The sequence below is a fragment of the Odocoileus virginianus genome, chromosome 18 (assembly GCF_023699985.2).
Source record: "Odocoileus virginianus isolate 20LAN1187 ecotype Illinois chromosome 18, Ovbor_1.2, whole genome shotgun sequence".
Lineage (NCBI taxonomy): Eukaryota > Metazoa > Chordata > Mammalia > Artiodactyla > Cervidae > Odocoileus > Odocoileus virginianus.
Window position 1 is genome coordinate 52,646,499 of NC_069691.1, and position 16,099 is coordinate 52,662,597.

At 42.0% G+C, this 16,099-nt stretch overlaps 1 protein-coding gene across 1 annotated transcript in view; it reads right to left on the minus strand.

Annotated features, from left to right (window-relative positions):
• Window positions 1-2,480: 2,480 nt before the first annotated feature.
• The window catches only part of LOC110128796 (atherin-like), a 216,898-nt gene continuing 203,279 nt past the window's right edge, over window positions 2,481-16,099 (minus strand). Inside the window, exons 4-5 of the mRNA XM_070480751.1 lie at window positions 4,921-5,106; window positions 2,481-2,678 (exon numbers count right to left, since the gene is read on the minus strand). The gene's annotated coding sequence lies outside the window, so the exon portion shown is untranslated. The remainder of the gene's footprint in view (window positions 2,679-4,920; window positions 5,107-16,099) is intronic.

Below are 16,099 nucleotides of genomic sequence, written 5' to 3' on the forward strand. Positions count from 1 at the left end.
CCACTGATGAATGGATAAACAGATGTGGGCTGGCCAGACAATGGAATGTCATTCAGCAATTTAAAAGTATGAAGCCACTACAATACTGTAAAGTAATTAGCCTCCAACTAATAAAAATAAATGGGAAAAAAAATAAAAGTATGAAGTATGGACACCTGCTACAACATGGACAAACCTTGAAACATTATCCCAAGTAAAAGAAGCCAGTCACAAAAGACCACATACTGTATTGATCCCCCTTGCCCACAACTGGCAAATCCATAAAGACACAGAAAGTGTTAGCCATTGCTTAGGGCTTGGAATGGGCCAGCTGGGGTGATTGAGAAGCAACTGCTAATGGGCATAGAGTCCCTTTGTGTAGTATTAAAATGACCTAAAAGGCAGTGGTGATTGCTCTCTGAATATGTGAGAAAACACTTAACTATACACTTTAAATGAGTATATTTTATGGTATATGAAGTATATCTCAGTAAAACTATAGAAACAAAAAGACCTAATGTCATAGCCTGCTCAGGCTGTCATAACAAATCTATCACAGATGAGGCAGTTTCAACAACAGATGATTACTTCTCACTGTTTTGGAGGCTGGACATCCAAGAACAAGGCACAGACAGATTCAGTGTCTGGTGAGGACCCGGTTCCTGGTCCATAAATGGCATCTTCTCTCTGAGTCCTCACAGGGTGGAAGGGGCGAGGCACTGGAGTGTGTGTGTGTGTGTGTGTGTGCATGTGTGTGTGTGTGCTCAGTCACTTCCAGCTCTTTACAACCCCGTGGACTGTAGCCTACCAGGCTTCTCTATCCATGGAATTTTCCAGGCAAGAATACTGGAGTTGGCTTCCATTTCCTTCTCTAGGGAATTGTCCTGACTCAGGGATCAAACCCGGGTTTCCTGTGTCTCCTGCCTTGGCAGGCGGATCCTTTCCTCGGTTCCACCTGGGAAACCCGGCAGGGTCTCTGTTACAAGGGCGCTAACTCCAGCTATGAGGCCTCCACCCTCTGACCACGTCACCACCCCAAGACCCTGCCTCCTAAAAGCATCACATTGTGAGTTAGGTTTCAACGCAGGAAATTAGGGAAACACAAACCTTCCATCTATAATGACTGGAACACTCATATCAAATTTTCTGATTTAATATTCGAGGTCAATTTAGCCCAAAGACCTGGGTTCAGATCCCAGCTTTGTCACTAGCAGAGTGTGCCCTGGGCAGTCACTTAATCTCTCTGCTTCTGTTGCATCCTCCTCCTTCTGTATGAAGCAAGATCTATTTCACTAGTGACTTGAGACTAAGTTCACCTCTACCACCCAAGACTCTGTGGGTCTCGACTTTCACAAAGGCAGAATAAGAAAGCTGTATTATGTGATGCAGACCAAGGATGGCAGCCCTACGCTGCCCTGGAGGTCTTCCCTGGGAGGCTCTGACTTTATGAGACTGGAGTGTCCCTGGCCTGGGGCATCTTTCCAGCCAAGGGGAGTTTGAACTACGGAAACCATGTGGCTGCAAGAGAGCCGGGATGTGGGTGTGCCATCAGACATGCAAGACAGTCAAAATCTCACTTATCAATATCCACTCTAATGTATGCCTGACACTCTTACATTAATGTCATTAGACTTTGTAGAATCTGTTGACTTACGAAACTTGAGTTGGAAATACTTTGTCTAGCTTTACCTTTTATGTGCCCCAGACTATGGGGTCAGGGCTGTTTTGTTTCGTTTTACTGGCATTTGCAAGAATATAAAGCTGGTTGTTAAGTAGATAAAGTGGTATTTCATTTGAGATGCCAGCAGCTTGTTCTGACTATATAAAAAGTGAGAGGAAAACACCTCCCCTGGCTGTGCAACAAGGTGGCTTTCAGCTTATAAATGAGCTCCCCTCACCTACCCCAGCTCCACCTGTTTCCCTCCTTCACAGCAGAGAGGTCTAGAAACCAAAGCACAACAGAGAAGTTGTGTTATTTGATGAGCTCTCTAACTACCACACACACACACAATTAAAATGACAAAAAGTATATGTGCACAACCTGAAAGATGCACACACACTAATGACACTAATATTTGTAAAGATGCACAGCTGGCATCCATCTACTATGAAGGAAGCCCCAGTCCACAGGGTGAAGGATTAGATGGACACAAAACAGTGCTCTGCATACTTTCTCTGATCCTTCCTTCGCTCCTGACAGAGGCTCACCGCACTGACAGACGAAGAACCTGCTTCCAGGCTCTGAAATCACATCATGCGTCCCTCCTTCTGTTCTCCCTGGTCCAGGGGCTCTCAACCTCAAAGCACGAAGCCTTCACAGGGAGCCTGTGAGCTGTTGTCCTGTATGACACACCTCACTCGAGGGAGAGACCTACAGGCTATTAGGCTCATGTCCCAGGGAAACATCACCTTGATAAGGAAAATGAAAAAATAAAGAAACAGGGTAACAGTGATTGCAAGAGAGTGGCTTGAGCTTCACCCCATCTCATGAGCATTTTTAACTCACTCTAACAAGCAGCCACTCCTCAAAGTGTCAAAGCGATGACTGTGGATTTCTTAAACTTAAAACCTCACTGTCAAGACGCACAGGTGTACCTGCAGTACTTCGTGGAACGAGACTGGCAGGAACGGGGCACACCAAGGAAGACTTCTCTCCACAAGCCGCAGGAGTCACTGTTTGCCAAGCTCTTCAAGGCAGACTGGGAAGCATGTTTGGAAAACAAAGAACTGTTTAATTGTTGCTGACATGAATGAACTCTCTGAAACAACAGCTGTGTCTTGAGATTACATTACAAGCATGTGAGCAGGCTGCAAAGCTTCCTCATACAAAGACAACACCAAAGAAGCCTTTTAATTGTTTCTGAAAAAAATTCCCAAGCGAGGGATGCCTCATTTCAGTTCCTGCGGGATGCAGTCACTGTAAGTTTACAGAATGAAACTGAGAAACAATCTTTGTATTGACTTCAGCAGGTAAAAAACAAAATCCAGGTGGACAGCTTGGGCCGGAGTAGGAAGTCTGTTGTCAATGTTATCCATGTGTCCAGCCTAAAAGTTCGCTAATGGCAGTGACATCTGGCTTTTAAAATACCATCCCAAGATGATTTCCTTCCTGTCTTTCTAGTCACAGAATGTCTGGTGCTGGGTATAAATTTGGACAGAAGAACTCATTTGGAGAAATGTTGACCCAGTCATACTTCATAGGTTTATTGCTACCCTGAGAGAAATGAACCTTGTGAAATTATAATCACCAAACTACAACCAAAGGTTGTAGAACCAAACTACAAGCTCCCTTCCAAATGGAGACCTCCAGCAAGCAGAGGAGAAGGTTAAGGGTCGGGGAGGGGCATCAAGCATGCTTAAGGAGGAAGGAAAAGGGCCAAGGAGACTGGGTTTAGTAAGCAGCCCAGTGGGTCTGACGTCGAGGGAATGATTGTCACACTGTCTCCAATTCCCTTCATCAAGCAGCCTTACTTGAGATTCTCACATCTTCAGGGTAAGTGATTATACCAAAAGTGCATGTAAAATGTGGGGAGAGTATGTTTTCTACAAACTTCACTGGATTCTCAGAAGACCCCAGAAGCTAAAACTGCTAAAAAAAAATAATAATAATAAGCCAAGCATGGAGAACTGAAGAAAGCTGTAAAGACTTTGACCCTCCTTCCATGAGGAAATGGGTTTTCTCTCCCCTCCCCATGGATGTAAACTGGACCATGGCTGCGTTTACCAGCAAGATGCCGGGGATGAGCTCCGGGCTTAGCCTGAGCAAGCAACACAAGCACTGGGGTCCTGGAGCCCTGAGAACATGGTCCATGAGAGGCTCCCGCTGCACACAGAAGACCCAGAAGATGCGATGCTGGAGAGAGAGAGGCCAGGCAGCACCAAGGCCCCAGATGCGAATGGGGAAATCAGATTTGAGTGGATCCTGCAGGCCCAGCTGCTGCCAAACTGACCAGAGACAATTCACCCAGCCTAGCCTTTTCTGAATTCCTGACCCACAACATCATGAATGACATGATATAGTGGTTCTAAAACCACAAAAGTCAGGGATAACTTGCTTTAGAGCAAGAGATAAAATTAACACACCTTTAAATAGACTTAAGAACGTCACATACCACTCAAAACTTATGGACAGTCTATAAAATTATAAACAGAAACATAATTCTAAAACAAAATATGTGGGTTCCTATAGAATTTCTGCCCTCTGTGTTGCTTACCAGTGACGCTCTCTTTCAACAACCTCTTAGTTTAAAAAAGAAATTAAAAACTTGCCAAAAGAGAAACATTAAAAAAAATCAGAACTCAGCATTTTTAATGCAAACAATGCAAATGATGTTTAGGTTTATTTCATTTTTCTGACTTTCCACCCTGCCTACTTTCCTGCCAGTCCTCCATGCACCTTCTTGTATGTTCTGCTCACACTTGTTCTTGGTTCATCTTACCCTTGGTGCCTCCTCACCCTATTAGTTCATAGTCACTGTAAAATGGTTTTGTTCCCAAAGGACTTACAGAAGCTCTTTCCTGAATAACCTATAGATCCTTCATTGCCTAATCAATTAGTTTTCATTTTATTTTTGCTAAAGATTTGTCTAGGTAATTTGCCTGACACAAAGAGAAACTACTAAAAAAAAAAAAAAGAAAAGAAACTCCTAATAATTTTACTTGTTTAAGTTTAGATTCTATTACTTCTCTATAATTTCCTTTCCTATCCCTTGAAACAAAAGGAAATGTTAACTGTATAAGACACAATCTGGTTAAAGTGAACTTGCATAATTTCTTCTCCTCTCACTTACCTGGAATAAAAACTTAGGAATTCTCATGACTCTTGGATCTACCTTAAGTACCACCCTCACAAAAAAAAAAAATCTCCAATCATGATTCTATTTTAAACTGGATTTTCTAATTCTATGTAACAGTCAAAATGGGTTTCTCACCAATTTTTACCTTAGCCTGCTAACTTTGGCATCAGCATCTTCCTAGTATTTTGAGAAGAAGATGGAGGAGGGAGTGAGAAGAGTCCTTATGGGTATTGCTGAACGTTTGCTTCATGTTGTCCAGATTTGGCAGGTTTCTACGTCTCATTATTTCTCTGGTGAAGTTTTATAGAAATTCCTCCATTTCTTCAGTTCCCTTGATGAAAGAAAATATTATTATTCCCTGTATGTTTAAGTCAAAAGATGCTGATTTTCAAAATTTTTATTACAAGCTCAATCAAAATTTCATTCATTTTTTTTCCCCAAGTTAATGTGGCAATGGATGTGTCAAAATACAGTGAAACAGTTTGGTAAAATACCATACCTCAAAATGATGGATTATAAACATTGAAATTCTCTGTAGAAATCTGGAAAATGTTTATGTTGTATTAACCTCAAAATGATGGATTATAAACATTGAAATTCTCTGTAGAAATCTGGAAAATGTTTATGTTGTATTAAATTAAAAACCATGATGCAAATATATTTATGCATAATTACTGAAACAGTTTAAATATGAAAAAATTTCAAGGTAATATAAAATATAAAAAGCAATTGTGTCTGCTGAATTTTGACAAGGATGCTGAAACAATTCAATGGGAAAAGAGCAGCCTTTGCAACAAACTGTAGTGGGACATAGACATCCACACATAAATGATGAAAATGGAGTCCCACCTCTCACCAGACACAAAAATTAACTCAACATGGACCACAGGTGGAAACGTTAGAGCTGAATCTGTAAAACGCTTAGAAGAGAACATAAGAGCAAATCTTTGTGACCCTGACTTAGACAATGGTTTCTTGAGCAAAGCACAAGGGACAAAAGAAAAATAGATAAATCAGACTTCATGAAAATTAAAAACTTTTGTGCTACAAACTATACCATCAAGAAAGTGAAAAAACAACCCACAAAATGGGAGATAACATTTGCTAAACAGGTCTGATAAGGAATTTGTGTTTGGAATAATACAAAGAACACCTACAAGTCAATAACAAAAAGACAACCTAATTTGAAAATGCGTAAAGAATCTAAATAGATCTTCTTCCAGATGACCAATAAGCAGAAGAAAACGTGCCCAACCTCAGTAATGATGAGGGAAATACCAAAGAAAAGCACAATGAGATGCCACCCCATATCCACTAGAATGGCTATCATCAAAAGGACGAAAGAAAATACAACAAGCATATGCAGAGATTAGGAGAAACTGCAGCCCTCACATATTGCTGCAGAGTTTTTAAATGGTGTGGCCACTTTGGAAAATTTGACAGTTTCTCCACCTGTGAAACATACAGCTTCCACAAGACTCAGAATTCCACTCCTGCACGTAAACCCAAGAGAAATGAAAACACAAATCCACATAAAAAATTACTCCTAATGCTCACAACAGCACTATTCTTAGTAACTAAAAAGTGAAAACAACCCACGTGTTCCTCCACTGGTGAAAGAATAAAGTGTGATGGATCCATACCATGCAATATTACTAAGCAACAAAAAGAAGCTAAATCACTCAGTTCAGCTCAGTCACTCAGTTGTGTCCGAACTCTTTCTGACCCCATGGACAGCAGCATGCCAGGCCTCCCTGTCCATCACCAACTCCCAGAGTTTACTCAAACTCATGCCCATTGAGTCGGTGATGCCATCCAACCATCTCATCCTCTGTTGTCCCCTTCTCCTCCCACCTTCAATCCTTCCGAGCATCCAGGTCTTTTCAAATGAATCAGTTCTTCGCATCACGTGGTCAAAGTATGGGAGTTTCAGCTTCAGCAGCAGTCCTTCTAATAAATATTCAGGACTGATTTCCTTTAGGATGGACTGGTTGGATCTCCTTGCAGTCCAAGGGACTCTCTATAGTCTTCTACAACACCACAGTTCAAAAGCATCAGTTGTTCAGTGCTCAGCTTTCTTTATAGTCCAACACTCACATCCATACATGACTACTGGAGAAACCATAGCTTTGACTAGACAGACCCCTGTTGGCAAAGTAATGTCTTTGCTTTTTAATACACTGTCTAGGTTGGTCATAACTTTAATTCCAAGGAGCAAGTGTCTTTTAATTTTTTGGCTGCAGTCACCACCTGCAGTGATTTTGGAGCCAAAAAAAAATAAAGTCTGTCACTGTTTCCACTGTTTCCCCATCTATTTGCCATGAAGTGATGGGACCAGTTGCCATGATCTTAGTTTTCTGAATGTTGAGCTTTAAGCCAACTTTTTCACTCTCCTTTCACTTTCATCAAGAGGCTCTTTAGTTCTTCATTTTCTGCCAGAAGGGTGGTGTCATCTGCATATCTGAGGTTATTGATATTTCTCCCAGCAATCTTGATTCCAGCTCGTGATTCCTCCAGCCCAGCATTTCTCATGATGTATTCTGCATATAATTTAATAGGCAGGGTGACAATATATAGCCTTGACGTACTCCTTTTCCTATTTGGAACCAGTCATTGTTCCATGTCCAGTTCTAACTGTTGCTTCCTGACTTTCATATAGGTTTCTCAAGAGGCAGGTCAAATGGTCTGCTATTCCCATGTCTTTCAGAATTTTCCACAGTTTATTGTGATCCACACAGTCGAAGGCTTTGGCATAGTCAATAAAGCAGAAATAGATGTTTTTCTGGAACTCTCTTGTTTTTTTGATGATCCAACAGATGTTGGCAATTTGATCTCTGGTTCCTCTACATGTTCTAAATCACTGGTACATGCTATAACATGATAAACCTATAAATTATTCTCTTGAATGAAAAAAGCCAGTCATAAAGATCACATGTTGTATGAGTTCATTTTCATGCAATATCCAGCATATGAAATCTGTAAAGACAGAAAGTAGATTAGTGATTGTCAAAGGCAGGGAGTGGAGGTGTTGGCAGAGACTGGGAGTGACCGCTAGTTTGAGAGTTAATGAAATGCTCTAAACTCAGACTGTTATAGCTATCTGGTATGACAGTTATCCTGTGTGTATGTGGGTCACATATACTGTGAATATTAATATGCCATACTGTGAAAGCACTAAAAACCATTGACACATTTTAAATGGGAGAGTTTTATGGTACACAAAATATAACCCAATAATGCTACTTTTGAAAAAGATGATGGATAGTTGTTTTTATAAAATGTTTTTTAAAATTTGTTTGTGAAATCCTATTTTTATTCAGGTAGAGTTGATTACAATATTGTATCAGTTTTAGGTGTACAGCAAAGTGATTCGATCATATACTTTTTCCACATTATTTTCCATTATAGGTCATCACAGGACAATGAGCATAGTTCTCTTTGCTCTACAGTAAATCCTTGGTGCTGACTTATTTTACATAGCTTGTATCTGTTAAACCCATACTAATTTATCCCCCTCCTTTGATAACCATAAGTTTATTTTCTATGTCTGTGAATCTATTTGTGTTTTATAAATAAGTGCCTTTGTATCATTTTTTTAGATTCTACATATGAGTGATATTGTGTGATAGTTGTCTTTCTCTGTCTGACTTGCTTCACTTAAAATAGTATCATAATCTCTAGGTCTATTCATGTTATTGCAAATGGCATTATTCCACTCTCTTTTATGGCTGATTAGCATTCTGTTGTATATACGTATCAATATCACATCTCTTTTATCCATTCATCTGTTGATGGACATTTAGGTTCCTTTGATGTCTGTGCTATTGTGAATAGTGCTGTCACGAACAGTGGAATGCATTTTTCATTTTGAACTATAGAGTTTTCTCCAGATATACACCCAGGAATGAGATTGCTGGATCATATGGCTACTTTATTTTTAGCTTTTTAAAAATCTCCATACTGTTCTCCATAGTGGCTACATCAATTTACATTCCTACGAACAGTGTACTGTTCCCTTTTTCCACACCATCTCCAGCACTTGCTATTTGTAAGCTTTTAATGATGGAGATATGGAAACAGTGAGAGACTTTACTTTTAGGGGACTCCAAAATCACTGAAGATGATGACTACAGCCAAAAAATTAAAAGACACTTGTTCCTTGGAAGAAAAGCTATGACCAACCTAGACAGCATATTAAAAAGCAGAGACATTACTTTGCCAACAAAAGTCTGTCTAGTCAAAGCTATGGTTTTTCCAGTAGTCATGTATGGATGTGAGAGTTGGACTATAAAGAAAGCCAAGTGCTGAACTGATGCTTCTGAACTGTGTGGTGTTAGAGAAGACTCCTGAGAGCCCCTTGGACTGCAAGGTGATCAAAACAGTCAATCCTAAAGGAAATCAGTCCTGAATATTCATTGGAAGGACTGATGCTGAAGCTGAAACTCCCATACTTTGGCCACCTGATGTGAAGAACTGACTCATTTGAAAAGACCCTGATGCTGGGGAAGATTGAAGGCTGAAAGAGAAGGGGATGACAGAGGATGAGACAGTTGGATGGCATCACTGACTTGATGGACATGAATTTCAGTAAGCTCCAGGAGTTGGTGATGGATAGGGAAGCCTGGCGTGCTACAGTCCATAGTGTCGCAGAGTCAGACACGACTGAGCAACTGAACTGAAACTGAATTCTGACGAGTGTGAGGTAATACCTCATTGTGCTTTTGATTTGCATATCTGTAATAGTCAGTGATGTTGTGCACATATGTCTATTGGCCATCTGTATGCTAAGATGTATGCTAGCAACATCTGTATGTTGATCCCTCTTGAGGTCACACCCACAGCACTGCAGTTATTTAGAAAGGGAAGAGAGGTCCCTGCATCCCATCTGAGTGGCCTTCACAGGTAGGTGAGTGGAGGGATGGTCACTTGGGCAGCTGAATGCACTGAATGAAGCAATTCTAAAGGAAATGATCTGCAACTCAGACCACCAGCAACTTTCTCTATGAAGTACTTAGCTCTGAACCTGCTCATAAACAAATCCACTTCAATGTAACAAAAATAATCTGCTGGAAAAGACTGGTGCCATGACAATCTGCATTTAGAACTGAGGCAATAATTTTGCTTGTCCTCTTCCATCAGAAGCAGACTTGGAGCCTACCATGGTTAACCTATTGGAGCTGTGATCATTGTCTCTGTTTTTTCCTTTAGTTCTATGGTTTCTGGTTTATAAATCTCTGCCTCCTCCCTCATACCATTTTCTTTGTTGTATCACTGCAGACAGCACAGAGGTAAAATAAATGAAATCTCAGATCCTGAGGATCCTCAAAGGCTAACAACTGACTGAAGAAGGAGACTGGGGTCAGGGCAGGAAGGGAACTGCATGGTGTCCAGCCTGGTTAAGCCACATACCCTGTCCTGACAGCAATGTCCAGGCGCCAGAGGTGCATGACCAGAGGCCAAGCCCCAGCCCCTTGACTCTCAGGCTAACAGAATAAGACCTTAGAGGTCAACTTTTCTAGCTCCCATACTTTATAGATGAGCAAACCAATGTCCAGGGATTTGGAAATGCTAGTTACATGACTAGTTAGTGGCAGAGTTAGTGCTAGAATCTGCTCTTTGCTTTACACATAGTTATGGGAGAAAAGCATCTTTCACCAAAATAGGTCATGCTAGAATCTTTAAGCTCCCAGTACCTCAGAATATGACCTTGTTTGGAAACTGGGAGATCACAAGTGTGATTCTACTGTACTGGATTATACTGGATTGTAAGTTGTGGTCATACTGGACTAGGGTGCCCCCTAACCCAGTATAACAGGTGTCCTCACAAGAAGACAGAGACACGGGGAGGGAGCTACCTGGAGGCTGAGGCCAGGGCTGCACTGAGGCAGCTGCAAGACAGGAGCACAGGGCTACTGGCAGGACACTGGCCCAGTTTATCCAGAGCTGGAAAGGGGCAGGGAAGGACCTCCTGCCACTTTCAGTGGAGTGTGGTCCCTCCAGCACTTTGATTTTGGACTTCTAGCTTCCAGAACTTGGAGACAATACATTCCTGCTGTTTAACTAACTACTTTGTTACAGTAGTCCTGGGATACTAACACACCCACCACTTGGCTCACCAGTCAGTCCTAAAGGAAATCAACCCTGAATGTTCACTGGAAGGACTGATGCTGAAGCTGAAGCTCCAGTACTTTAGCCACCTGATGCAAAAAACTGACTCACAGGAAAAGACCCTGAAGCTGGGAAAGATTGAAGGCAGGAGGAGAAGGGGAAGTCAGAGGATGAGATGGTTGGATGGCATCACTGACTCAATGGACATGAATTTGAGCAAGCTCCAAGAGATAGTGAAAGACAGGGAAACTTGGCGTGCTGCAGCCCATGGGGTCACACAGAGTCGGACATGACTGAGCAACTGAACAACAACTTTGCTCACAATGAGGCTTACAACAGGGCTGCTGCAGAGAAGACTTATCCTGTCTTTATGGTCACAGAAACCACAAGAACCTGTCTGCCTCCCCAGACACTGTCCCTATATTTGGACACTCACTTTCAGACACCAAGTGCCAAGAGCAGTGCTTCTTCTTTTCTCCGAGCCACATTTCAAGTAGCATGAGGACCAGAGGAGTGGGAGTCCCCGCAGCACCTGTTACGGGGTATGAAAAATATTCCTGATGCCAAGACACCTCCCTTCCTGATCCTGACAGCATGTCAGCAGACAGGAAGCCCTGGAGCATTGGCACTGAGCTCCCTCGAGTCTGCCCAGCACAGACTGATCCAGGAAAGGCTCTGCTGCTGTCCCCAGCAGCTCTGTGTGGGCGAGTCCGCCTCAGGTTGAAGAAGCGCACACACCCCACACACAGGGCAGCTCCCGGTGCAGGCATCTGGGTGCAACGGAAGAGCTGAGTGCGAGAGGCGTGCGCGGCAGGGCCCTGGCTGGAATCTCTGAGCTCTGCGGCGTGCCCCTAGGACAGACATCCTCCTTCTCTGAGCTTCATCATCTGTAAGGCTTTCCTGGTGGCTCAGTTGGTAAAGAATCCACCTGCAATGCAGGAGATCTGAGTTCAATCCCGGAATAAAGGTACTAATACCCACCTTGCCAGATCCATGTAATACATACAGATGAAGTTATTTAAAACATAGCCTATTTAGATATACAATAAGTGAATGTGGTTTTGTTGATATTTTCATTGCTATTTTATTAAATCCCAGGGCTGGACAAAGACCTTCATGGAAAATCTAACCATGTCTTCTCAACTCTTCTCCATCCTATGCTGGAAGCATGACACAGGGGTCCCATGTCATCCAGCTTTATCTGTCCTAGCAGAGTATCCATTCATGGAGCCATTGGGATAGGGACCGACACCCATCTAAATCCTGGTCACTGAACAGAGGGCTTGGTGCACACTAAGCAGTCAAAAATATCTGTTGCATGTTGAATACATGTTACACAAACACTTTTCCTCAGGATTCACAATCATCCATTTAAAAGGAGCGAGTAAGTATTCTTGTCCTAAAACACTGACTATTTTCACTATTAAGGAGCACCAAGTATGGACATCATCCAAGGTCATACAGCCTCAATCTGAAAATACATTGTCTTTCACTAGAGCTTTCCAAAACCAGTGCATCAATGACACTTTGCTTTAATCAAATCTTACAGTAAGTCAGTCCTTTGGATGTTGCAGACTAGGAGTGGAATAGTCACGCTTTCTAATTTTTCTCTTGCCCCAAATTTGCATCCATAGGCTTCCAAATGTGCATTCTCTTCCACAGAAGCTCAACTGGACTCAGTTTTTAAAGCTGAGATCTTCAAAGAGGACGCTATACACACACGCACACGTGTGCACACACATACGCACATAATAACTGGACACAAGTTAGTCCAGGTCCATCTCTCTTGAGTCTCTTACCTCCTTGTTTCATGTCCCTTGCTTTCTGGTTTCAATGTGCAGCCTTAAGACAAGAATCCTTTGCTATATTCATCCTCTCATGTCAATTATGTCAGTTGCCCGACTTTAACAGTCTCATCACCATTATTTGAGGACTGTGACAAACAAAAACAATCTGCTGTGTCCTTCCTGTAGGCTCTCAACAGAAGTAGACTGAGAAAATCTGTGACTTGACTGCCATCTAGAGAAGGCTAGAGATACTGGAATTAAACAAGCTAATCTGGTATGTTGATAGGTTTACATCTCTCTAACCCTTTGGGCAAAATAATAACAATAGTAAGGAAAAGGCTTTTAAACAAGACATGCAGAAAATACTTAAATGCTATATTGTAGCTTGCGATGTTGTTATTCATCTTTTTTTGTATATAAAAATGTATGCAACTGTATTGTTCCTACAGAGAAATGATACTACTCATGATAGCCATCTGCTTGTGTTTGAATTTATTTTATGGATTCCTTTGGAAAATATACATCAAGGTAATGTAGTTATTATATCTGCACATTTGTGATGCTGTAATTAAAACTTGCAGGTTGTTCTCATTAAATTTTCCATATTGTTACTGACTTCTTTCCTGCTGGCATATGAGTTTTCATCTTAAAACGGACTTCAGAACCTCTCTATGCTGTTCCTGTCATGTAATACTGGTGGCTCAGATGGTAAAGATTCTGCCTGTAATGCAAGAGACCGAGGTTCGGTCCCTGGGTGAGAAGGTCCCCTGGAGACGGAAACAGTAACCCGCTCCAGTGTTCTTGCCTGGATAATGGACAGAGGAGCCTGGCAGGCTACAGTCCGTGGGGTCGCAAGAGTCGGACATGACTTAGCGACTAAACTACCACCACCACCAGTATTCTTGCCCGGAGAATTCCATGGGCAGGAGCCTGGTGGGCTACAGTCCATGGGGTTGGACACAACTGAGCCACTAATACATCATCACTAGACAAAAAACTTATCCAGCTTCATAAAATGTCTTGAACAATTGTATCATGCAAAGTTTTAATAAAGCCTAAAGATATGGAAAATTTTAAAATGATCTCACTTAAGTTTCTTCTGTTCTTATACAACAAATCTGTAGATTTTCTGTAAAGATCTATTACCTAGAAATCTAGAAGAATTGGTAGTTTTTCCTTTTCTTTTACATTACCATAGGAAATATCTGTTATTCCAGTGCCAAGAAGTCAACACTTGAGCTTATTGAGATTCTTGACTGTTTTCACAAGAGGATTTTTGTATTTCACAGCTTGCAGATAACGGTGATGAGAGTGTTAAATTCAGCAAGCTGAAATGTAAAGGATGAGTTACAGTGGATGATGCACATCTGAAGGCTCACAATGAAACAGGAAGCAAAGAAACAGCAAAATTCAGAGTATCAACTTTAAAACCACAGACTAAAATTTTAACCCCATTCTATGTTGCCAGGTATCACATTTTTTGTGCACTGCATCCTGTTAAAGATTTCAGATTTAAAAACTGAGACCAACAGAGTGTCTGTGAAAGAGAACACAATTTTGAAACCTATGGATGCAAATTTTGGGCAAGAGAAAATGCAGAAACTGTGACTATTCCATTCCTAGTCTTCTATATCCAAAGGACTTTGATGTATCTCAAAATATGGCTTAAGTTTCATTAATGCAACATTGGTTTTGTAAAGCTCTAGTGCAATGCAATGTATTTTAGGACTGAGTCCAGGTAAACATAGATGAAGGCTGGGTGCTCCCAACTAGAGCCAGAAAACCTTTCCTTGAAGGTCAGGCAGTAAACATCTTCTACTTTCCAGCCCATAGGGTCTCATCTAATCAGTTGTCACTGTAGCGTGAGAGCAGCCATGAACAGCATGTCAACCAGTGAGTGTGGCCATGTCTCAGGAAAATTCTATTTATAAAAACAGGCCAGCCACGGTGTCAGAGCAGGATCTTGGGTTGGCCCAATGGGAACGACTGTCAAACGGCAGAGGCTGGAACCATCGGCTGCTCAGTGTCCAAAGGGGCAGAGCTCACATAGGAGCCTTAAGCCCACTGACACCAGCTCCAGTCTACCGGAACTGGGGCCTTTTTCTCATACAACTGGTACACCTTCTGCAACACTGAACTTAAAATACTCTCAAGAAAAACGACTTTCTCTCAGATAGACGTATATACACACAGACACACATGCACACAGTCTTCTCAGATGAGTAATGGAAGCAGAAGGCGCAAGACAAATGAACTGGATATTGATGAATATTTATGTTCTCTGTCTCGAAGCCTGTTTCAGATTGCTACACCATCCTAGGAATAGATTCCACAGCATCTATCAGATGTATCTTCATTTTAAAACGTAGCTTCTATTTCATGATTGGTACTCTCCCATAAGTTATGCCTGTGAAAATGACCACAGGAAAGAATCTTTGCCTAAAAATCTAAACACTGAAGTAGCTGCACTGACAGGGATTTCCATATAACCCCGTGTCTTGACACCTGAAGAGCTGCTGATAGTAGACAGCACGTTGAAAGAGGCAGGCTGTGGGGAAAGAGCACTCTGAGACAGTGTGCTTTAAGCAAGCACAAGTGTTTTCCTGGTTTTTCAGCCTACTTCACCATCTCCAGGAGGACGTTTGCTCTCCATTTTGATCGATCATTAGTTTCACCTTTAGTTTTTTTGAGAACTCTTTGCATGATGACTCCCTCCACCACGAAGACACACAACCATGAACTCCTATAATCACTCACTGCCCTGCTGACTTTTCCTTCTGCCTGCGAGTGGCCCGTGCAGGGGGCAGACAGAGCACAGATGGGAGGGACAGTCCTGCTGGAAACCACTGCTCCAGCTCACACGGGCCCCGGGGCCCTGCGGAAGCCACTCAGCTGCTCTGAGGACCGGTCTCTTCCACGTCAACCAGAGGGAGCAGCAGGTCCACTCCAACACTGTTGACACGATTTAAGAAGTGTGTCTGTGAGGGGTCTTGCACGTCACTCAGTACACGTTGGTTCATCTCTCCTCTCCCCGCCATCCTTTCACCAAGACAGGGACTGTGAAGTCCAGAACTTATTTATCCACATGCCCCCACCTCGCAGTGTGGCCTCTGGATTAGACACAGAACAGGGGCTGCCTATATGGTTCTGGAATGAGCAGTGGGGTCTCAGGTTTTCCTTCATTACTGAAGCTCTTAACCTCTTAAACTGCTATGAGGATGAGCCAAAAGTGTTCTCTGAGTCGTGAAAAGAAAATGAGTCATAAATTCAAAAACAGAAGAACCCACTCCCATTAACATATACATACACATCACTGTATATAAAATAGATAAATAACAGGACCAACTGTACAGCACAGAGAACTGTAGACAATATTTTGTAATAACCTTTAAGGAAAAAGAATCTGAAAAAGAATATACACACACATGT